General features: G+C 39.8%; 2 long non-coding RNA genes across 7 annotated transcripts in view; one reads left to right on the top strand and one right to left on the bottom strand.

Annotated features, from left to right (window-relative positions):
• LOC118170142 overlaps nucleotides 1-13,652 on the top strand; it is a 58,775-nt gene extending 45,123 nt beyond the window's left edge. For 2 of the 5 annotated variants that reach the window (XR_004752514.1, XR_004752510.1), the window contains exon 6: nucleotides 929-1,836. This is a non-coding gene — a long non-coding RNA (uncharacterized LOC118170142). Of the gene's footprint in view, nucleotides 1-928; nucleotides 1,837-4,349; nucleotides 4,385-12,338 lie in introns of those variants that run through there. The other 3 variants (XR_004752511.1, XR_004752512.1, XR_004752513.1) reach the window with 3 other exon arrangements.
• LOC118170144 overlaps nucleotides 4,418-24,893 on the bottom strand; it is a 63,047-nt gene continuing 42,571 nt past the window's right edge. The window contains exons 3-7 of one of the 2 annotated variants that reach the window (XR_004752520.1): nucleotides 20,670-20,815; nucleotides 11,113-11,306; nucleotides 8,244-8,328; nucleotides 6,203-6,394; nucleotides 4,418-5,071 (exon numbers count right to left, since the gene is read on the bottom strand). This is a non-coding gene — a long non-coding RNA (uncharacterized LOC118170144). Of the gene's footprint in view, nucleotides 5,072-6,202; nucleotides 8,329-11,112; nucleotides 11,307-20,669; nucleotides 20,816-24,893 lie in introns of both variants that reach the window. The other variant, XR_004752521.1, reaches the window with a different exon arrangement.

A 24,893-nucleotide genomic window follows, 5' to 3' on the forward strand; every position in this document is an offset into this window, starting at 1 on the left:
GCTCTGTTGCTCCTGTGATTTGTGTGTAGCTTTCAGGGAGAGTCGACATGCCTTATTTCATGTGAGCAGCATCTAAAAATCCAGACGCTGCAGAAATGTGACTGTGCATGGCTGGTGAGGATGCTTCTTAGAAGAAGCAAGAACCAGAGTCTGTGGGGCACTTGCATCCTGCCAGTGGCCCCAAAAGCTGGCAGCAGCCACCAGCAGCAGCAAGCGTGCTGAGCCCTCCCGAGCTGTTCGCGTGCAAAGCAGGCAAGCTGTTCCTCCTGCTCCACACCCGGAGTGGAGAGGCCTCTGATGATAACTAAAGTGTACGGTTTTGAGTATGCATTAAGCCTGGTCAAAATTAAGGAATTCCCCGAGCCAATATTTGCAATCTGTGTAGATGGCGAGCCAAATTCTGCCTGGATGTTTAAAAGCTGCCATGTAGTCCTGCTTTTCTTGTGGGAATACATGCCGTTCCCCACGTCCCTTTCTGTCTCTCTGATCAGAGATTGAGAATTGGTTGTATAATTGAAACGGTGATGATTTGATTTAAGGCATACCAGCCATAAATGAGATTAGACAGTTTGTAATGCTTCCCATGTTCGTTACGGCTTCTGTCATCATGATAATAGATACATGTTGTAGCATTTTCTCTTCCTATTACAAACTTTCACATAAAGATGAAGCATCAGTATTTTAATGCCTGCTTTTTCTCAGTCATAGGACCATGGTATATTTGCTTGATCTTTTGATTTTCTGATGCTTATTTTTCTTTTGGTTCATTAATCCTGTTTTCTTCTGTACAGATAAATTTCTATACAGATTAATTATTGATTAAGATGCTATTAACTATCAGACCATTCAGAAATAGACCATCAGAAAGATGAATACAGCACAGCCTTCTGTTAAATTTCTGCCTTCCTCTCTGTCTTCCCTCACTTAGGTGGAAATAATTTTGCATCAAGTAGAACAACCTGAACCTATGTTAGAAAGAGCCGTAAGGAGAGTCTGCATCCTAGGAATTGTCTTCTGGAGTTTGGAAGAACTGAGTTCAAACAAACATCTCAGAAGGTTCCTATGTGCCAGACAGAGGTCAGCAGTAACACGGACTGACTGTTTCATATCACTAAATGGCACACAGTGTGTCATGCAGCCAGGTGAGGATATACAGGGGCAAACCATTTTTCCTTTCAGGTGCTGTTGTAGGCACAAAGATGGTCAGCAATAAAATAGAGGAAAAATCAGTGAATCATCAAGTCCCACAGATGTAATTGGTAACCTTCAGAGAAAGAAGAAAAATATATTCCAAAAGTGATGATTTTATTCTATTAAAAGCATAGCTGAAAGCAAGCTGAATCTGCTAAACACATTGGATATAGATTACATTGCAAAAACGTACGAGTGAAGAGCCATGAATTGCACTGCCACTTATGAAAGTATCCATCATCTCAGGCTGGTGCCAGAACATGTGGAATAGAGCAAGTTATTTCTGGTTTGCTTCTGCTGTCAAATTGGTGACAAGACCATTATCTCTAAGATTCTGTTGGACTAAGGACTGGGTATAACTTGATTAACCAAGATGGATACTGATAGCTGGGATAAAGTTCTTAAGAAGAAACTCACCCTGGGAATCACAAAGAACAATAGATAATATTTGATGCAAGCTTGTGCAGAACGGAGTAGCAAACAGAGTGGAATAGCATCATCCAGGAACAGAGGCAGAGAAGCCCAGGTATGTTGGTATATGCTTTACAAGTATTCATAGCCATAGGGACTAAAAAAACAAAAGTCTACACATTTACACTAGTAACTGTTCCCTTTCTCTGTGCCTTTTTGCCTTTACGATTGTCCTGGTTTTGGCTGGAATAGCATTAATTTTATTCCTTTATTCTTTTATTATATTTTATTATATTCTTTTATTATTATATTATTCTTTTATTAATTTTATTTATTAATTTTATTATTTAAAGCAGTGCTGTGCTTTAGATTTTTGATTAAAATAATGCTGATAACACACTGATGATTTAGCTGTTGCAAAGCAGTGCTTCCACAGAGCCAAGGACTTGTCTGCTCCTTGTGCTGCCCTGCCAGCGAGAAGGCTGGTGGTGCTCCAGGAGCTCTGTGGGGACACAGCCAGGACAACTGGCCCCAGGATGTACCATACCACAGGGCATCGTGCTGAACAATAAAACCAGGAGGAGTTGGCTTGGGGAGCTGCTGTTTGCTCAGAGACTGGATGGCATCAGTTGTCTGGTGGCAAGCAGTTGCATTGTGCATCACTTGTTTTTTTTATTTTTTTTCCTCTTATTATTATTGTTGTTATTTACTCAGTAAACTGTCCTTATCTCAGCCCACAAATCTTCACGCTTTTACCTTTTCCTATTCTCTCCTCCATCCCACTGGGGAGCAAGCCAGAAGCTGCTGAAATAGGAAAAACCAAGCCAAAATACCCAAGTGTTGCACAACACAGTTGCTTACCACCAGCCAGTTGATGCCCAGCCAGTCCCCAAGCACTGGCAGCCCCCCTGGCAAACTCCCCCCAGTTTTATCACTGGGCATGACGCCATGTGGTACAGGATGTCCCTTCGGTCAGCTGTCCCAGCAGTGAAAAGTCTTAGTGTGAGCACAGCTTTGTACCAACTAAAACAGAACTGCAAAATATTTAAAAGCAAATACAAAATGGAGTATTTCAGCTAAATACAGTTTGGTAGTACTAGAAAATTAACAACAACAACAAAAAAAACACAACAACTCAGGAACATAACAACTTAGTATTACTGTGCTTTCACCGATGTGTCAGGACGCAAGCCTAGTTCCTGCTACTAATTACACCCCTGAAGAATGTCTTTGACTTGTCTTGAACCATGGGTGGTCAGAGGAATGGGTATGTCTTTACCTTACTGCTCTGTCAGGAAGAGGCAATTTAGTCAGCAGGCAGGGACATACTCACAACATAATTAAATAGACCAAAGCCTACCTGCCTAGTCTCACATTAATAGTCTGTCTAATGTTTTTGTTTGTTGTTGTTGTTTGTTTTTCCCACAGCTCCTTGTGCATGTAATTGTGGATGAGTTTCTACTGAGCAGGATGGCAGAAGGGTGCATGTGTGCAGTGTAGGCATGCCTCATGTCCATAACCAGATCTGGCTTGAGTCCTGCTTCTACCTAGCCTTGGAGAGGACCTGAGGAGCTGACCTGAGTAAAAGGGATGTGTCAGGGAAAAAACATAAATTTCTACTATTAATGAATAAACCAGAAAAAATAAAATGTGGGCAGTCTTTGGTTACTTCAAGTTTTGGAGTGTTTTGTGTAGCCTGGAAGGACATACGTTATAAATAACTGGCATACCAAGAGGAAAAATAAAAGAGGGGGGTGGGGGTGGTAAGTGTTTTTACATTTCAGTGCCTGAAGACTCTGCTGTGGAGAGATCTTTGAGAGAGATAAACTTGAATTTTGCTAATTAAATAAAACAAAATGTAATAAAGGATCTGTGTATTGCAGCCCTTCCTGTGTGTAAGTTAACTTGGAGAATAAACCATTTCTACTTTGGATGCCCAGCAAATGTATGCACTTCAATGGTCTAGAAAACTCAGAAACACTAAACTCATTGCTGACCTTTCCACTGGAATTAAGTGCTGACAAGAACTGTTGGTGTGTGTGTGTGTGTGTCTAGGTGGCAGTGTCTTCACTGACGGGTGTGTTTTTAGACCATGCTAACTAGAGAGAGTGTGAACTCCCTACATAACACATTAGCTATATACTGGCACACTAAAGCATATACTACAGTCCAACTACAGAGCGCACAGCATGTAGTACCTCACCTCTATACACGGTGCATATAGAACAGTAAGCATAGAGTGCACGTTCAGTGAAGGCAGGAGCGTTTATAGAATAGGTAGAGAGGAAGGGAAGGAATGAGGGAGGAAAGAACAGACAGACTTTAATTGTCAAAGATAGAGGAACTGTGTTTGTGGCAGCAAACCACCATCCTCATTCCTCTGAAATCACCGTAAATCAAATCCCATCAGGCAGACCACAAGATACCCAAGTAAAGCAGTGACAGCAATACTGGCTTCATGTGGAAATTGTTATCTTACACACAAATAACCCTTTATACAGCCATCTTTGTAATGAAGACATCTTTCCCTTGAAAATATGAAGAGAAATGTTTATGTATGTGCTATCCCTGTGAATCCCCAGTAATTTGGTTTTGATACTGAGGAGTCACTCACCGTGTAGTCACCTTTTTCCATGATATTCTTGTGTCAACTGGGCAAAATAATGCAGCGTGTAATGGTGATAGGTCTGCTATGGATGAATGGCATAAAAACAACAGAAGACAAACCTTGGTATCCGTACTTACAGGTGTACTTGCAAGTTGCTGAAGTTCCCTGATGGTACACAGTAGTGTCTGGTTGTAGTGTCCTGTAGTGTCCTGAGTGTCTGGTTGCACCTCCTGAGCACACAGAGGAAAAAAAATTCATCTTGCCCTTTGGCTACGACTTTAGTTACTGCCATGACATTCACACTTAGGTCTTCAGGTCACATTGCAAGCACCTTGTATGTTCTGGACCTCTAGCTGAGGAAGGATCAGAGAAGAACTTTTGACTGCAGCCCTGAAGGATGAGTATGGACACTTAAAATGAGTATGAACAAGGTACTCACCTAAGCAGCCTCTGTACAAATGGATCATGCTGAATGAGACTAAGTCTCTTCACTATCCTGCTGCTTTCACCTGTTTCCCATCCGTCCAGAGGCCTGCAGAGAAAGGTAGCAGAATTATCCTTTTGGAATGTTACGTGTCACTTTAGCTTCCTGGCAAAACCAGACGGCAGCCTTTCCAAGGTCTAACAACAGTTTGCCTCCCTGGAAACTAGACATTTTTCTGCCCTGTGCCGCCACCTTTGATTAGCCCAAGCAGTCCCAGACAAGCAGAGTGCAGAGGAGTTACAGCAGGCAGGGAGGTGGGGAGGGTGTCACCACGTTCTCAACTACACTTGCTTACCAAGTTGCTGGATACAGCCTGGCCTGTAGCAATTTGTCATGTTGTAGGTGATTACTCAGCTGAAGATATAAAATCCTGTAAGCTTTAAGATGTAAAGTCATAAAAATGATAAAGTAGCAGAGAAAATAAGATTTACAAGACACACCTAAGGTGTAAATATGAATAAAATAACCCAAACACATACATAGTCAAAAATGCTGCCTTGCTCCACTTGCTTTAAATTCCCATGCAGTGAAAAGGCTGATTTACCCTTCGTTCTCAAAGCTGTATGAAAACTCACAACATTGTGTTGTTTGGATGGAACCACTGAAATTCTAACATGTTAGAACTGTTCAGGATTGCTTTGAATTTGAATCAACGCTTTTGTTTGTTTTAGAATTGTCTTCCCTGTGGACACAAGTTTTGTGCTGGGAAGTTTTGCATACGCATTTGCATATGTATAACCAAAGCCTGATGTTTTTGCATGAGGTCAAGATTTGTTGCAGCAAGTGCATGCCTAGTCTATAAAATAAAGATCAGGCTTTTGAAGCTGATACAGGGGGAAAAAAATTGACCAGTCATGAGGCACCCTACTATGTCAGCCAAATTCAACAGCCTTGCTGAGTGAAAAATTCAAGACCTCACCACCCCAAAGCTGCTTCTAAATACCTTCAGGTGTGGTTGCCACCCTCCTAATGTGTGTAACACACCCAGAGCATCCTTACAGACAGTTGTTCCCCAGCCTTCACTTGCCCAAATGCTGTAGGTTTAAAAAAAAAAAAATCCCTATTAAGTATTTTTAGAGCTCATCTACATCATTTTGACAGAACTAGGTTAGAGAGCAGTAATAAGTGTGGCTACATCAGCAGCTGTTGGCAGCATGGTGTAGAGAGAGAGACAAAGCATTCAGGCATGGAGGACAGTCGGGTGTGGGAAGAGAGCAACAGCTTCCTACCCTGCATTGACCACTGCAGCATTGGCCACTGAATGCACAGGCTCAGAGTTGTGACCATCCTGTACAATTCTTTCTGAGGCGCTCAGCTCATCACCATTAGGGTAACCTATTGCCACAAGGGCTGGAAATATTGCTTTGTTACAGATTTTATCCATACACCCAATTTGTACCTGACTCCTGAGCCATCACCAGCAGTGTAACAGTGGAGCAGCAGCTGGTAAAATTAACACTGACAACAGGGAGGAAAACACAAGGAACAGCTTATGCAGATATATTTACCTTGTAGGGCTGCTCTGTGTTCCAACTCTGGGATCCGTTGATATTGGGTGTTGTGACACTGGCTCTAAATAACAATATTACTGTGCTAACTCAACGTGCCTCGGAGTTCTCTTGAAGTCTTGCTATTGTAGCCTTGTTTGCAATATTGCAGTGCCTGCAGTATCTGCTTTCAACAGTTCTGCTAATTAATCCCTTAAAGTCCACAAACACATACACACACACAGTGTAAATAAGACAATTAATTCCCACCACATCACTCTTCTATTCCTTTTCACATTTTTCCTGTTGCAAAGCTCTCATCAAGGAACGCGACAAGTTATTTCACATATGCAGTAACATGTTCTGAATGCGTACCAAAATAAAGTTACTGTTCCGTATATCGATGCTTCATAAATATTCATGCATCTCAGTAATATATTGGGACTGCAAATTAATTAGGAAAGGTAGCATGCAGTTACATTCAAGTGAAAATCATAACAACTACTTGAAAAGTATTCATTATGTCTCACGCTAAAGAGGAGGTTGCCTTTACATATTTAAACCAAATGTTAACTTTAAAAGTTAAATATTTCAACTTTGCCACAAACTACCTAGTCAGTTGTAGAATGCGCCCTTTTAAGTGGCATGAGATGACACCATCTAGCATCTGTGGGCTTCTTCCCTCTCAGTCAACCAGGACGTTATGGAGCAGATTACATCACCATGAGACAAGTATGTGTCCAGGAGGAGAAAAAAACAAAACAAAACAAACAAAAAAAAACACTGATGCTTTGCTATTGGGTCGTTCTCGATGCTTAGAGGCTGCTAGTTTGTTTAATGTACCATCAGACAACATAATTCTGTTCATATTGATAGATCCACGCAAACAGCAGAGCATAAGAGCTTGTCCTGCAGCCAATGACTGCTAGGTTGTAATACATCTGACTGGGTCACTTCCCCCAGGAAAATTAGAAGTTTTGGGGGCAGTGTCTCTGCAGTCAAAAATGCCAAGCCAAGATCATTAACAATGCAAAGGCCAGATGATGCTAGAATGTCTGCTTTCATTCACTTGCTTAGCGATTTATTCATAGAGGTACACACAAGGGCTTAATTAGGGTTACCTACAGGAGCTTGCCAAATTCACAAATGGCTACTTGATACTAATTCCTTTATTAGCTCAGTTGTTGCATCTCCTGTGATTTTATTTCAAATATTTTCATTAAGTCTATCGATAGCAGCTGAATTCTTTCAGTTGAAATTGCTGTGAAAATTACAACACTAACAGATGTCCTCAAAACTGATTGCATGCACATAGAAGAAACATAATAACGTGCACGCTGATTCAGGGTGCTTGGAAGAGCGTATTCTTTCAGGAGAAACAGAATAAGGTCTTCCTTATTCAGCCATGCTTCATCGAATAACTGATTGTGTCAAGCCTGCACCTCTCTCTCTCTCTTTCTTTTCTAGGCTTTCTGATGGTGATGTGCTGATCTGCTTATTATTTCCAGCTGCTTAGGGCTACTTAACATTTTGTAGACAGTGCCAAAGATGCCTCTACCTTGAGACTTGGCCTAGGCTGGCACTGAGTAGAAAAATATCAGTTGCAAAGGCTGCTTACACATATTCACTTTTCAAAGCAATGGTCTCTAAATGTTAAATACGTTAGCAACTTGGCTCCCCATACCAAATATCTTGGGGCCCACAGGTTTCAGTAAGTCGAGTCTGCACACGCCCTAGCTCTTGGACAGTGGCCGGTGTGTGCTCAGAGAGCATCATTCATGTTTAGACTGAAAGAAAATGGCAGGTGCTTTCAAAAACATGCAGCAAAACCACGCCAAACCAGGAACATTAGCAGGCTACTTCAAAAGCCCTCTCCTGATATCAGCCAGTGCACTGACATCTCTATTATTCCATATATTGTATAACTATGTTCTATAGTTATTCTATAACACATACAAAGAAAAATAGCTGGACAAAATGCAAGCTACAGGAGTTTTTGAACTTTTCCTAAGAGATGTTGTGCAGGCTCAGCTACGAAACTAGATCACGTACGCAGACTCACCGGTGTGTTCAAAATACAGGGTCGAGGAAGAGATGACTGCTGAAGGCTGGCAGTTGTTAGAAAAAGAGATGTCTTGCTTTCACTGCTGCTGGGAAGTAAAGATTTTGTCAGAGACTTGGCGTGAATCAATATGGAATCTCTAGGACTAAAACACAATGCAAAGCACAGCATTTGAATGACTAGTCACTGCAGCAAGTGGAGAATCATCTGGACCATTTGGTCTGTCTATTTATTCCAGTCTCACCCTGAGAAGTGTGGATAAATACATGGTCTTCAGAATATAAATCTATATCTCTCATATAAGAACTATGGCCTTAATTAGTCCGAAATAGATTTAACTATTTCTTTCTTTATCTTTTCTAGAAATATATCATTTTGTCTTTTCACATTCTTTCACTGAAGACATTTCTTAGGAACCTTTTATTTGGGGATCATCCAATCCTGAGGCACAACAGCAGTAAATGAAAGATACTCCCTCCCATAGCAACTAAATTCCACAGATTACCATATTGGTAATTTTTATTAGCATTTAAGTATTAAATTAACCACTAGAGTATGAGCCTAATAGACAAATCACATTAATGAGCACATACGCTGGCAAGATGTCAATGAAAGTTCAACTAAATTACTTTGCTTATTCATAGCTCCAGAAATTAGGGGCATAATTAATCCTCTGTCACAGTTCCTAGACTGCAAATATCAATAATGATTACAACAGTATTTTACAGTAGGCTACAAATATATTTTTATGAAATTTTTATCTTCTTCTTCTTCCCCTGGGAAACAACAGAACAGGCTTCCAATAAAGTCTTGTATTATGGTAGATTTTCCTATTATCTGTTCCCAGTACCACATAGATATTTAGAAACATAAAAGGTAAACTTTCAAGAACTATCACCATCACTTTGTGTGTGAATTTTTAAAGTCACTCTGTTCTTTCCTTTTACCTTTGCATGTTTCCAACTGATTAGTGAACAATGCAGATTAAAAATGCACGGTCACTATTCTTAGAATTAGTAGCATCTTATTCTAAAACACTGTGCAAAGCAGCTGGTCGGATGGAGGGGAACGCTTCCCATGTCAGCAGGCACCTTGGAAGCTATGTGTTACCCAGTTATGGCCCTTAACTTGTGTTGGAGCTACTTGTTCTATAAGCTACTACCAAATATGAGATGAGTTTCAGATCCAGATCTCTGACAACTCTCTCGGTAAACTGGCTCGAGGCTAGGAAGTTCTACACATTTTGGAAGAACAACTTTTTGCTTACTGGTCTGTGAGGTCACCCGCAATCAGTTCGTCTCCTGAGAGGAAAGTTGAGGGCATTCGCTTGTTAAGACTTTTTATTTTGGTAGAGGAAAGCGCAAATAAATTATATTAGATAAAATGAAATCAGAGAGATCACTGCAGTGTAACTACAATACCCCAGATAGCAGTAAGTAGCTTCTTTGCCAATTAATTACTTCAAGACAACATTAACTTTTGCGAACACTAAAAATCCCTGTCGCCATAGCATGCAAATGTGGAACTCGCAGACAGCTCAGAAAGGAACACTAAAATAGCCAGACTGTTACCATTCCCCTCATAATAAAGCAATGCCTTGTTATCCTTCTTATTTTTTCAAGTCTCATTTCTTCCCCTTATGCCAAATGACAGCTCCATAAAATAAATAAATAGAAATAATAATACTTGAACTGCTGTGCTGAAGTGTGGCTTCCAGTTTGATCATCCTCATTTTTATTAAAGATAGAATAAAAAGTTGAGTATTTCTGGGTACATTCATTTTCTTTAATGAAAGAAAGGACAAAAATATGAATGGTTTGCAGATTAGAAATTCAAATCCAAACATATAAAAGTAATCCATCAACATTACTGTGTTGTGTTCATCCACAATCTAAAATGAGTACGGAGGAAATTATAAAAGCCCAGGAATTTTAACAAAGGATTTAAGGACTGGGCATATAAGAGCAGAGGTAGGCAAAATGCAGATTTAAATAGGAAATTTAAGTGCAGTTGAAAAAATAAGGGGACTGCCTTGGACCAGCTTCTTTAGAAAAACACTGAAAAAAATCAAACATGAGAACTGTATCATATAAAAACTGACATACTGAAAGAGGCAAAGATAAAACATAGTTGCTCATGATAAAACAGCTCACAAATAAAAATAAAAATAAATAAAACCATCCTGAAAGTCTGAAGTACCAGTTTCATATAGTAATCACTACAGTAATCAAAAGGGGGATGACAAATGGGAGAATACAGATTAAAAAAAATACAGCATATGAAAAAAAAAAAAAATCTTAAATATTTAACTTTGAATAGACGCTCACAATACCTGGACTTATGCACCACCAGACTTTTCCAAAGATTTTTGGATGTTCATCACACAAAAGAACTAAATAGTATTTTTGCTTTATCATATATTAATTCTAACTTGATCCAAGGGACTTAAGGAACCTCTGATCTGTCTGAATCTTAGGTAATGTAAGATAGCAATTATTCTACTTTATATCAGTGGCTTTATACCGATTTGGCACTGGAGTTTAAAAGACACGTTCAAACAACTCCTTTTCTACATATTAACTATTCACAAAGCAAGTACTTCTTCTTTTCTGGAAGAAGCTAAAGCTACAAGCAGGAGCTGAGTACGTTCCTGGTAAATGTATAATCTTTACAGATGTAAATCATCTTTACTGAAGTACTTTACACCTCAGGCTGTACTCAACACACACCTTTGGGTTTTAGTAAAGGGTTGGTATGCAAACTGTGATATCACAAAGCTATGAAAATCATGCAAAAGATTGGTTTCAGTCACATTTCTCCTACATTTTGATAAATCCCTAGTAGAAGTTCATAATTAGCACCTAGTTACAACTGAAAGGTCTACTACCTCGCTCTCCTCTTCCAGTCTTAACTGCGTTTTAATCTGCTGAAGCTGGAGCTCAGCTGGATCCTTCCTTAACCATGGAGATGACAACTAAGCTTTCATCAACACAGGAATGGGGTCACTCGCTGCGTTTCCTCTGCACCATGTTCTCAGTACCTCAAACACATTGACTGAACACTCTGAAATAAAAAGCAAAATGATTGATTGCATTAGCTGTCCCACTTAATGGGACACCTTGCAATAGCGATAGCTTCATTTCTACTGACCTGTCCTGCCTTACTCTTCTCCTTACAAAAATAACTAATCAGTTATACCCAACAATCACTTCTGTTGACTGGGCACGATTTTAGGTCTCTAGTACAGGTGCTTTTACTCTTGTGTTCACAGCTTTCACTGTTTTCGTAGGAGGGTGTCCTAGCCCTCATGATGGCTGGAAAGAATCACGCAAATGGCATCTGAGCACCTGATTTGCTGAGTGGTTAAAAAAAAACGCAGGAAACAACCAAACAAAACTGATGGTAAGTTAACAACTGATATATCCATCTGTATTTTTGCATTTAGATTATTTGAAGATAACAGTTCTGCCACCCACGAAGCAGGTGGGACCTCTTCAGAGGAGCATGGGAAAGGAACAGTAGGCTTCACATTACACCTGTTCTTTATTCACAAACATCTGTAGCCAAAGCAGAGGGCAGCAAAACCTTGAAATTATAAGTGTGTTAATGAGGATATAATTACTATTAGCTTACCCTGAATCCAAATATGAGCATACCAGCAACAGCACATACATGTTTTGCAACACTGTGACATACCCAAAAAATCCACAAGCATTTTTCCTGGGTGAGCAGTGTGACCGCCAAAGACGCAGAAAGACGCACAGCTGCATAGCGGAGGCATGGAAAAAAAAAACAACAGACGAATGAGATGAGCAACAGAATTTACTAGGTGAAGATAAGCACACGGGACTGCAGTTAGGCAAGACAGGCTGTGAATACGCAACGAATGTCTGTCTTGTAAAGTTTCCTTTTAAAGTGTAAAATGGGCTCAATTTATTGGTCTCCTAAATACCACACAGCCACCTCATGTTCTCACGTGCCTACACAAACTCAGTAGCAACACTTCTAACTTGCAATCATTGTTGCACCCACAGAGTAGTTCACCACCAATGTGCAAGACCTCTAACAAAGAGCATTCTGGATTCCTTTCCCTAGGCTCATCCTTCTCTGTGCCTTTCATGGTGTTCAGGCTATTTTGGCAAGCTGCAACCAAGCGTGCTTCATGGGACTAGCACGGTGCCAAGAGCAACCCACCCACATCTACCAAAATTGGTCACGAGAGGGAAACTGCCACATCTGGAACTGAGGTCAGAGCAAGAAATTTCACAGCTAACCTGCAGACCAAGAACAATCACTTGCAACAACCTTCTATTCAGATATATTTCCTGAAATTATTGCATTGGCTTTTCTGTTTGGTTATCTCATTTAACAAAGGAAGGAGAAAACATTTTTTACACAGCTGAACTTTAACTTACAGGACTTCTTCTTTTCCCCTCTCCATGTTTGGCAGACTGACTTTAACCATTTCTCATCAGAAAAGAAGCCTGATAAGCATTGATTTGGGATTATTTTTGCATAGCTGTTTAATTTCTTCTCATTTAACTTTTTAGTTTTCTTTTGTGTAGGTTTCTATTTATTTACATTATTTTTCTCTATATTACAGAAAAAAAGGAGTTATATCGCACACTTCTAAATTATTTTTCTAGTGTATTGCCATGGGTCTAGGCAGGCTGAAAGCAGCAAATAACTGATACAACATAGTGCCAGGGCAAATAATAAACTTTGACTCCCAGGTATCAATCTTGTACTTGAACATCGCAATATTGTCCCCATACTGCTGCAATTATGATTTCAGTGATTCGTTTCAGAACTAATAAAGTTCACCTGACTCAGTCTGCCACTTTTCACTTTATATTTAAAAGTTAAATTCTTTATTACGTGCTATTGAGATGGCCAGCAGCTCTCATGATTTTAGTTAGTACAGAAATAAGCCACAGAAATCTACAGAGTACCTTATCTGAAGACAAGTTTGTTGTTGGCTCATGGCAGAACAAGTTGTGGTAACAAGTGGTAATCACTATAGCTTTTCTGAATACATGACGAGTATGTTTTGGATCTCAAAGCTATCAAGAAGTCAAATTTTAGGTTCCTTTCTTTGCTGTGAAGATGATTAAGGGAAATGGTTGTTCCATCAGTAGGCTTAAGAATAAATTTCCTATAAAATATTCAGCTTGGCTGAAATTGAATTTCTTTCTTCTTTGTAATGTTGCATAAAATCTGAAAATGCCTGGTTATTTGGAGGTGATGTTGCTACGCAACCACTTCACCTTCCTTTCTTGCTTGTGAAGATGAGCAGGTAGCAATTCCTCTCTAAATTTTTTAACCAAACTTGCAAACGACCAAAAAAAATTTTGCTGATGCTTTCATAGGTATGAGATTATTTCAACTAGGATTAAGAGTTAAAAATAAAAATCTACATGAAACACTTTCAAACTTTTCAAAGAAGTGACTTTTTCTTAAGCAAATAGACTCATGAAAATACTTGCACGTATACATGCACTTGATATTACTAGAGAGAGATTCAAAGGTCTCATTTCAGCAAAGGATCTATGCATGTGCTTATCAAGCTATTTAATCAACCATGGCAAATGAAAGGTACATTATGAAGGAAATAAATGGAAGGCCATACAAAAACATTTGACAATGTTTCGGTACCATAGCTTTATCTCTCTACTACAGTACAGGTAAAGAATATTAACTAAAGCCTGTGTCGTTTTGTCTTGCAGCTTCAAGGACTGAAGAACAATGCCAGTCTCTTGCTGGACTTCAGACAGCCTTTGTTCTTCCCATATATTCCTGGTATCCATACAGCATCTTTTTAGAACTTGAAAACTTCCCTTTTTAAGACTATATGGCGTACACACATCAAGTGCTTCATTGCTGTGTTTTCTTTTAAATAGCAGTAACACAATCCACAGCTGTAACTGCTTACTGGAAGTCAGCCAGCTCACAACACCATGCCTTTCTAGCTCTCTGGCTCTACCTCTGTCCACACTAATCTCTCCATTGGGTTTCCTAACCTCAGCCTCTAGGTCTTTCACCCAACATGCTGCAGTGCCCTCTCCATCACCTCTCATGCTATCATCTTTGGAAGGATTGGAAAAAGAGAAAAAAATAAATTAAATAAAGAAATAAAAGAGAAAATAGGAGACGTTATTTTTTATGAAAGATAGCCCAAAATATTTTGATGCAGTGCACATGATACATTTCCCATTCAAATCAATAAAAGTGACCTTAAGTCAGTTAGAATACAAAAGAACAAGGATGTAAAATAACTCAGTTCCTTCTTTGTTATGGAAATACTCTGAACATGAAAAATGTTTATGATAAACTGGCCTCTGCCCCTTGTGGGCATTGTTCTCTGGCTGTGCTCTGAGACTTCACCAGCCAAAATCAACTATCTGTGGTCACAAGCAACTGTATGTGCATCTTTAAATATTACTACTAAGAACTCTAAATTGTGCCAAGAAGCATTTCATACAGTAATCTGAGATTAATAGCTATTATGGACCTTATTCTGTTATCTCAGTTCCTCATCTAGGTGTAATTCTGTATCAATGAAAGAGTATTATATAAATAAAGGACAAGCAAATAAAGCGAGTATTGTTGTGGAACCCTACTATAGACCACCCAGCCAGGATGATAAGACCAATGAATTATGCTTTAAAGAACTAAGAGGTATCTCTAGATCAGACTCCCTTGTCCTTATGGATTACTTCAACATGCCAGATACGAACTGGGAATACCCCACAGCTGACACAGACAGGTTCAGGAGATTCCTAAAACACCTTGATGACAATTTCTTGGTACAAGTACTGAGGGAGCTGACTAGGAAAGGTGCCCTCCTAGATTTGTTGCTTGTAAACAACAAGGGTCTCATGTGTGAAGCAGCAACTTGTGCCTGTCTTGGCCACAGTGACCGTGAAGCAGCTGAGTTTAAAACCTTTGGTGACAGGAGGAAAACTGCCACCAGAACTTCAACCCTGGATACGCAGAGAGCAGACTTCAGGCTGCTGAGGGAACTGGTTAGGAAGGTCCCCTGGGGAACTGCTTTTGACGATAGTGGGATCCCTCAGTGCTGGCCAGTTTTTTAGGACACAGAAACAGGCAATTCCCAAATAACAGAAGTCAAGCAGGTGGGACAGAAGGTTGGCTTAGCTGAACAGGGTTCTTCCTCTAGAGCTTAGACAGAAAGCGTACGGCCACTAGAAGTACAGCTCAGTAGGGAGACCTTATTGCTCTCTACAACTACCTGAAAGGAACATGTGGGGAGCTGGGGGTCAGCCTCTTCTCATAGATAACTAGCAACAGGACAAGAGGGAATGACCTCAAGTTACATCAGGGGAGGTACAGGTTGGAAATTGAGAAATTTATTCTCAAAAAGAGTAGTCAGGCATTGTAATGTGTTACCCAGGGAGGTAGTGGAGTCACTGCATGTTGAGGTGTTTAAGAAAAGGTTGGGCATGGTGCTTAAGGAAATGGTCTAGTGGGTGATATTGGTGGTAGTGGGATGGTTGGACCAGATGATCTTGGAGGGCTTTTCCAACCTCTGTGAGTCTATGAAGTGAGGCTGCACAACACAGGAGGCCTACAGAGATTCTGTTCACCTAAGGGAAAAAAAAAAAATATGCAGTTCTGGGCACCATAGTACAAAAAGGATGTGAAACTATCTGAGCATCCAGAGAAGGGCTACAAGGATGCTGAAGGACCTAGAGGGGAAGACATACAAGGAGGGGCTGAGGACACTTGGTTTGTTGAGCCTGGAAAAGAGGAGGCTGAGGAGAGATCTCATCACAGTCTACAGCTTTATCATGAGGGGGAGCAGAGGGGCAGGCACCATTCTCTTCTCTCTGGTAACCAGCAATAGGACCTGAGGGAATGGAGTCAAGCTGTGACAGGTGTGATTCAAGCTGGATATCAGGATAAAGTTCTTCTCTGAGAGGGTGGTCACACACTGGAATAGGTTCCCCAGGGACAGAGTCACAGCACCAAGCCTGTCTGAGTTCAAGAAGCGTTTGGACTATGCTCTTTCATATGGTCTGAATTCTGATCTTTTGATAGACCTGGGTGAAGCCAGGAGTTGGACCTGATGATCTTTGTGGGTCCCTTCCAACTCAGGATATTCTATGATTCTCTGTGCAGGCTTTGCTGCTCCAGATGGCTGTGTATAAGTCTACGCGGCTCCTTGTGATCCATCCCAGGGTTCTCAGAGTTGGCTGATGTTATCGTGAGACCTCTTTCAATTATTTTTCAACAGTCTTGGGAATTTGGAGAGATCCCATATGACTGGAAGATGACAAGCATTGTTCTAATTTTCAAGAAGGGCAAGAAAGACAACCCTGGTAATTACAGGCCTGTCAGTCTCACTTCAGTGTCTGGTAAAATTGCAGAGAATATTATGACTGACAATGCAGTCCTTGGTCACAGCCCACACAGGTTCAAGAGGTGCCAGTCCCATTTAACAGTCTTAACTTCCTTTTATTACAAGGTCACCTACCTAGCTGACTAACAGAAAAACCAGTTGATGTAATCTTTTTGATTTCAGCAAAGCTTTCAATATGGTTTATCACAATACCCTTCTGGACAAAATGTCCAGCATACAGCTAGACAAATACATAATGCGATGGGTGAACAACCGGCTGATGGGTTGGGCTCAGAGGGTTATAGGAATGGGTATTACATCAGGCTGGTGGCCAGTCACAGGTGGGGTTTCCCAGGGCTTCATTTTAGGGGCAGTTCTCTTTAATGTCTCCATAAATGACTTGGATGCAGGACTTGAAGGTATACTAAGGAAGGTTGCAGATGACACTAAATTAGTAGGAAGTTTTGAATCCCTCAGCAGTAGAGAGTCCTTGCAAAGAAATCTTGACAAATTAGAAGGCTAGGCAATCACCAGCTGCATAAGGTTCAGCAAGAGCAAGTGGTGGATTCTGCACCTGGGATGCAGATTCCCCACCTGGGATGGGGCAGCCCTGGGCATACATACAGGCTGATGATGGAGAGCAGCCCTGTGGAAAGGGATCCAGGGCTTCTGGTCACAACAGCAAGCTGAATGCGAGTCAGCAGTGTGCCTGGCAGCCAAAATGGCTGACTGCGCACCGAGGTGCCTCAGACCCAGCACTGCCAGCTGGCTGAGGGAAGGGAGCGTCCAGCTCTGCGCTGCTGCGGCCTCGAGTGCCATGTGCGGTTTCAGGCACGACAGTATAAAAAGGACATCAAACTACTAGAGAGGTTCCAAAGGAGGGCTACAAAGATGACAAAGGGTCTATAGGACAAGATGCGTGAGGAGTGGCTAAGTGGCTTGTTTTTTTCAGCCCAGGGCAGAGGAGGTTAGATTCAATGATCCTTATGGGTCCCTTCCCACTCAGGATATTCTATGATCCTATAAATTCATGAACTGATGCTTGAGAACTACTTGGATAGCGTAGCCATGAGTGGCAAAATTTGAGAATATAGCTCTATATTTAGAGATATTTAAAATGAAGTCTGAAATCCCTCATATATATGTATCACAAAGGGACTAAATTACAGAGCACCATAATTTTTGCTTTTTCCAACCTGAAAACATAAGTTATCTTAAGAAATATCAGTTGGTTATATTAGATTGTATTTTCCTTTATGTGTACACCAACATGTGTAACTTATACACCAATATTATTCTTTTCCCCAAAGTTTGTAATTGTGTCACTCTAGTTTGTATAGATTTTTTTTCTAATTCAAGACATTATATTCTGCTTTACTCACTGTACGCTTGTTGGCTTCATGAAGAATTCCTGAAGGCTTGCTCCAAATGAACAGTAAAGATAATAACAAATAACAATGCTGAGAATGGAGAAGCTTTTCTGTCTAGCTTAATAATACAGGTTAAGCTCCATTTCTTTGTGGTCAAACAGATTATTTGTTGAAGTAGTTTAAAAAAAGCTTTAATCTAATTTCTGCATGCCTGTTTAGCAGAGCATGGATCATCAGCTCAGTGCCTGGCGAAAAAGATTTTCAGGAAAACACGGAATTCCAGTCTCTGGTATCTATTCAAACAAAAGGGACAGGACTCATTACTTTAAGGGATTATTATTTACAAAAATCTTAATTTATGGGATACCTGCAGAAAGAAGGTGATGCTATTTCAGCTGGATATTCCAACCCCATCTCACTGTAACGTTCTGTCAGACACTAACAAACTTAGGCAAATACGTTTCCCGGAGTGCGCGCACTGTAAACTAGGCTTTGTCACTGAGCATCTTATTTCAAGTTTGTTTGCCAGAATAAAACTTGTGATAGGAGACTGGTATCAGGAACACTATCAACACTATTTGTGGTACCTTGAAGTTGTTACACTCATTAATTGCTGTCTGTTAATGGTAATTTAATCCTGTGTTGTGCAATGCAACAACAACTATTTTGTAAAGGTTAATGAAGCCTTGATTATATGATCTTTACAAAATTCCCTAACCTTTGCATAATAGCTTGTTCCTCTAAAAATTGCTATTGACAGTAAGTGTTTCACTTAGCAGGGAAAATCCCTACCTTCAAAACTGCTGGGAGCAGAAGTTGAGGCAGACAGTGAAAGAGAGACCAGAGCAAAACAGTGTTAGGCCTTTCACAGTACGCAAGCAGGAGAAGCTTTCACAGAACAACTTCATGAAAATGGATCAGAAGTTCTCTCAGATAATTGCTACACTAAAATCTGCAGGTAGCATTCGAAAAAGAAATATGAAGTGCTGGTACATCTCGGGGATACAATTCAACAGTGTTATTGCAGGTCTTCCATGTGTACGTTTTCTGCATACATGTTGCCATAATAAACATACACATAAAGGGAAGGCTGGAGAAGCAAACTAGGAAGCATGCTCAAAAACATTGTTACACCTCCCATGGCCATTCCTCTCAGCTGTATGTTTTCTAAATGTGGAGATTTCCAAATTAGTAACCATGGAGAACATCACCAGTCTGGCTTGTTTTTTCTAACCTTGCCCATATATTTCACTCCTTTCATTCTTAAATAATGACATTTTTGTCATTCTTAAGTAATGACATTTGCTTAAGTAGACTCTTACTCTACTTATAAATTTGGACACGAGTTTGACTTGATGTGTTTCTCAGTGCATAGGATCAGTACATACAGATTCAGACTGGATAAATTCAGGGCATACTGCAATCCCTGTTGGACAGCACTGGTAGCATCTAACAAATACATAAGGACCAAGTGAGCAACATTCATAAGGAGCACAGTTAGCGTTAAATGGAGACCTTAAACCATTACTCTATATTTAAGAGTTTGTGGCATGGATTGGATACAACACATTCAATTTACTGACAACTTGTTTGTTATATGTACTGCCTAGGTAGAGAAAGTACTCTGCCAGAGCTTTGCGTCTCTATGGTTTCAGATGCAGGATTTGCTGAGTTTTCAGGACCCAGAACAAGGGAAACACTAGCAGAACATAGCAGTACATCCTAGAGAAAACACACCCAACAGCCTTTAAAAAGCATTAATATAAAATAGGAGGCAGGCTGCACAAATGGGAAAGATGGCAGTATGCTATAACCTTTGTACCGAGGAAGCAGATGGACAATGTTAATAGCCTACACTATGCAGATTTTCTCATGTGGACTTATGTTTCTCTAAATGCTGATGAACCAGAGTGAGCACCAGGAGGGAGCAGTCTTGAGTCCTATACCTTGGAACACGATGGTGGCCCACCACCTCTGGAGTTGGATGCTCAGTGCATACCTGAATATTAGCCCATTCCCTTCATCATCAGCTGATGCAGACTCTGTGACCACCCTGTCATATATATTCTTTCACTTAGGCAGTCAGTAGTATGCAGAAAAGGAAGTGCCAAATCTGTAAGACCAGCAATTATTTCATTTTTCAATTGTTCTTTGTTCATGAAAATTACATTTCTTAATAATAATGCAGCAAGATTTTACATGTTACATGATTTACACAAGTATCTATGACATAATCATAAGATTTATTTACTACTCAAACTGAAATGCAGATTCTGACTTGTTCTGGGTGTATGGAACTCCTGTAAAATTTATTTCATAAAACAGAATCCTGGCTAAAGGAGGGAGGAGTGAGCATACTTTGGCTGCTTAACAGACACTATGTAAAGTAGCTCTTCTTGGCAATGCTCTCATTAACGTTGCCACCTTTGATACATGCCAGACTGAATCCTCCTCAGCTAAGGAATTGCCTTTTGTTGTCCCATATAATTCATCTACCTCGCTTGTGTTAGAAGAAGCTGAATAATTGAAAACCACTTTGTTCCAAGCAGCACTTAAGAACAGCTGTATTTAGAGGAGGAGGAAGGTGGCCGAGCCAGGAAAAAAAACTTGGTAAGACAGGAGCTCCACCTATTCCAAATTCTTTAATTTACAGCTGAGAAGCAGAAAAGGAGTGCAAGTTTTCTGAGCACTTACCTCTGCTCACAAGGTAGAGAACCTCAGCTGCACAGGCATCCTCTCCAGCCCCTCAACCAATCAGACACTGTGAAAAGGGTTTCAGATCCTACGGCCTTGGGCTCTCAGCAGGTTGCAGATGTTTTTCTAGGGAGATGATGAGTGAGCTCACAAGACAAGCTTTACAAGACAAAATCCTATAATGGTATTTAGTACAAAAATAACATTTTCCATTTAGAAACTTTCAGAGACTTCACAATTTTGTATTATATATATGAAATGAAGTTGATACCTGAAACCAGTGAGATATGCAGCTGTGCTGCAGTAAGCTAACCAATCATAACAGCTAGTTAATTGATTTTAAAATGAGATGAATGAGTACCATGTCTAAGAAGCAAAAGACTTATTTCTTATTGCTGCTTAAGATCTTTAACATCACCAGATCAAGACACTGTATGCGAAAGGCCAAGTTATCTCCTCTAGCAAGATCCAAATCCCTCTCTCTCTCTATATATATATATAAACACACCGTAACACAAAATCCCAATCAACACGGTATACTAACTAGAATAGCAGCTAAACCCATGGCTGTGTTCAGCCTACAGCTGTCCCAAAGATTACTTCTGTGAGAACGGAGGCTGTAAGAGAGACCACAGCAGAAGGGGGACATAAAGAAGTGAGAGCTCAAATGCCATATTGCATAATCATAAGCCACACAAGAAGATTCACGTTGTCTATTTCTGCAGCACAATGCTGAAAATATCATTGCTACTTCTTCCTTATACTTTTATACCAGCAAATGTCAACATCAAAACCAGACCAATCAATCGACAGACAAACGCATGTCCTTTCTACATGACTGTAATCTTGATCTTTTGCTGCTGCTCTTCTTTCAAAGTCCCATGGGTTTTGATTTGTTTGATCCAGTCACAGATCAAGCAAATGGAAGTATCAAAGATCTTAGCTCATCTGAGAAAGCAAGAGAAAGAAGAATACATAATAGCCAATAAAAAAAAAAAAAAAAAAAAAAAAAGAGGAATTGTGATAAAGCTGTACATGATTTGAAGATTTTGAGACAGTGTTGGCATGACTGAACCATTTGCCCATAACTGACACCATCATATCAATGATCCACTACTAGGAACTATCAATTCATTGTTATTGGGCAAATAAATATCAATTTCTAGAAAGAGCTATGGATTTGCACCCACCTTTAATTTTTCAAAGAAACACTGGCCCTTCATTGCCATGGACAAAAGACAGAAACAGAGCCATTGAAAAAAAAATGGTTTGAATAAAGATGAGTGAACATTCAACAGGAGAATGCTGGAGAAATTATTATTATTATTATTTTAAGATATAAGCATTGTAGATAAACTGCAGGATCAAGACTAATATGTGGTTTATAAAGCTGCACTTAAAATTTCTCTTATGCTATATTGCTGTCAGTCTCAGCCACCTTCCTTTCCAAGCCAGCCCTTTTACTTAGCAGGAATTGTATTGTGCGCTAAATTCAGCATCTTCTGGCTGAAAATAATTTCAAACTGAACACTATAGTAGAAGACTTTTTCCTCCTCCTCCACCCTATAGCTATTACAGTTCCAGCTCATGTTAGCACTAACTCTGAAAGCCAAAAATGGTTCAATAGGCCCAGAGCAGACCTGTCACGGTTTAAGGTTGTGTCTTATTCTCTGTTCAGGGGAGAAGACCTGTACTAGCTCTCTACTCTTTTCTAATTTTTATTTTATTATTTTTTTATTATTATTTTATTATATACCTTTTTTTTTTGTTCACTGGTTAATCCTAGGTAATACCAGACAAAGCTTTCTTATTTGGCTTTTGTTTTCTCTCAGTTTACATAAGCCATTGAGTACATATGAACAATAAAAACAAGTGTTCTAGACCCAGAGAAGTCCTGGAGTAAATTTCATACTTCTACAAAGACTTTTACATATTTTCTCAAGAGATTTTGTGGTTATTTTTTTCAACAATTGGCTCAACCAAATACGCTTAGTTTTATGACAGAAATATGGTCTTAATCATTTTTATTTTTATTTTTTTAAACTTAGGTAAAATTTGCAATACAAAGAGCTCTAAGCTGGTAGCAACACTCAAGAGTTAGCCACCCCCTTCTTTCTATTTCACTGTCTTTATGGAGTTGGTTAGTATTTCTTTTTGGCTACGGTAATATAAAATGCTAACATTAAGACCTTCAAAAGGTGGTCCATACTGTTACCATATACAATTACACAGCTGAAGAGTGATCCAGCTTTCCACAGCACTGAGAGAAGCAGCTTTCATTTCTGTCTGGAGCCACTGATGTTAATGTTGTTCTTTCTCCTATCCCCGATATCTTTCCACAATTCCATCATTGCCACCTCTGGGAGGATGATTTTATACTTTTATACTTCTTGCATCACTCCCCAAACTTTGTTTTCCGGTGTACACATTCCAGCAAGCCTCCTTCCTATTGCTAATATAATATTTAAGACTGCTTCCAGAAAATCAGTTCCACTGGGAATTTCAGTAAGGGATTGTTTTAATGCACACCAGTCAATTTCCCTCTCTGATTCCCTGATGCTTAAACTCCTGTCAGAGTTTAAGAAGCACTTGGACTGTGTACTTAGTCACATGGTCTAAACTTTTGGGTAGACCTGTGTGGTGCCAGGAGCTGGACTCAATGATCCCTATGGGTCCCTTCCAACTCAGGATATTCTGTGATTCTATGATTCATATTTTCTGTCATGATTTATTCTCCAAAAATTGTTCAGATTTTGGATCAATTCTCAGGGCATGAAAAATGCTTTCTAGATGTATAGTAACTTGACCTCCAAAAGGTTGTGTTTTTTTCCCCATCATCGGTACGATTACTCGCGTGCTACCAGAGCCATGCAGTTTGATGCTTCCCAGATGCCTAAATGTCCATTATGCATGGTCTGCATTACAGAAAAAGATGAGAAAAACCAATAACAATGGCCACGCTTAGCGGATGAGGAAGCTAAAGTTCATTGAAATCAGAAGAAAGACATTAATTAATCTTGGTAAGATGTGGATCTTACAGATTGATTAATGGATTAAGTAAGATCACACTAGAAGTGTTTGCACAAGATGATCACTGAGATCAGGCTTCTGGAGTCCCGATCTGTTATTTAGCGCAAGTCCTCTCTCAAGGCTCACATAAAGTTTGTCTGTACCACTTTGGCTTCCTGATTTGTATGGATTAGGGAATGACTGCTTAGACAAAATGGGCTCCTGCTCCTGAAAAGTCAGGCTCGTAAAAAAAATAGTAATACACGACATGAAATTCAGCCAGCATAAGGACTGAATAGCTATTACTCTGGAATTGGGAAGCACTAGATTTTAGGGTTTTCCTTCAAGGAAAAGATTTTATCACTCCAAACCCATCACTCAGAACAAAGTTCAGTTCACTTAGATCTGCTTGCTTCTGCTGAATAATCCATAAGCAATAAAGCAATAAAGTACAACTTCACTATGTTATATGTTATAGTCTACACTAGGATTGGCAGGAAAAGAAAAAAAAAGTCAGCTAACACTGAAATGAATCAATAATACCAAGAAGATAAGTGGCACACACATTTTTGTCTTAGAAAGATGCTACAGATGAACACAAAACCTGTTTTAACTGCCATAATGCCAAGAACAGGCACAACACCCAGAGAGGTAAGTGTCTGCAGCAATCTCCAATTACAGTCCAGCTCTTCTGTTCGGCACACCTCTGTAAAAGATCAAAACCACAGGCTGAAAGGTAGCAGCAAGAAATTGGACTTTACATCTCAAAAACACATCGCTAACCAGGCACACCAGCCTGACTTTCTCAAATGTCTTTGAAATGTTTGCCTGGAAGCCAGTAGAGAAAATCTAAGTTTCCCATAGCACAGAAATTTTTAATTATTATTATTTTTCCCCCAAATGTTGTGTTCCAAAGTGGTATGTATAAAAGCATTAGATCTGGGAATTTGACATTTTAATTTATGTTTAGAAATGTAAGTTATTCAGGAAAATAATGAGATAAGTTCAGACTTGGAATAAAATCAAGGTGCAACTGACATGTAGCACAAAAGTCCCAAAAGTGCAGGTTTGCAGTGAGCTAGATCAAAAAGCAAATGGCAATTTTACACTGAGATCAGGACACAGGAGGCACAGTGAGTGATCATCAGGAGCACATCTCAATCCTGCTTTCATGGCCTTTCATGACACTAGCAATATAAGTGACTTCAGAAAAAA

This window comes from Oxyura jamaicensis, chromosome 7, assembly GCF_011077185.1.
Source record: "Oxyura jamaicensis isolate SHBP4307 breed ruddy duck chromosome 7, BPBGC_Ojam_1.0, whole genome shotgun sequence".
Taxonomy (NCBI): Eukaryota; Metazoa; Chordata; class Aves; order Anseriformes; family Anatidae; genus Oxyura; species Oxyura jamaicensis.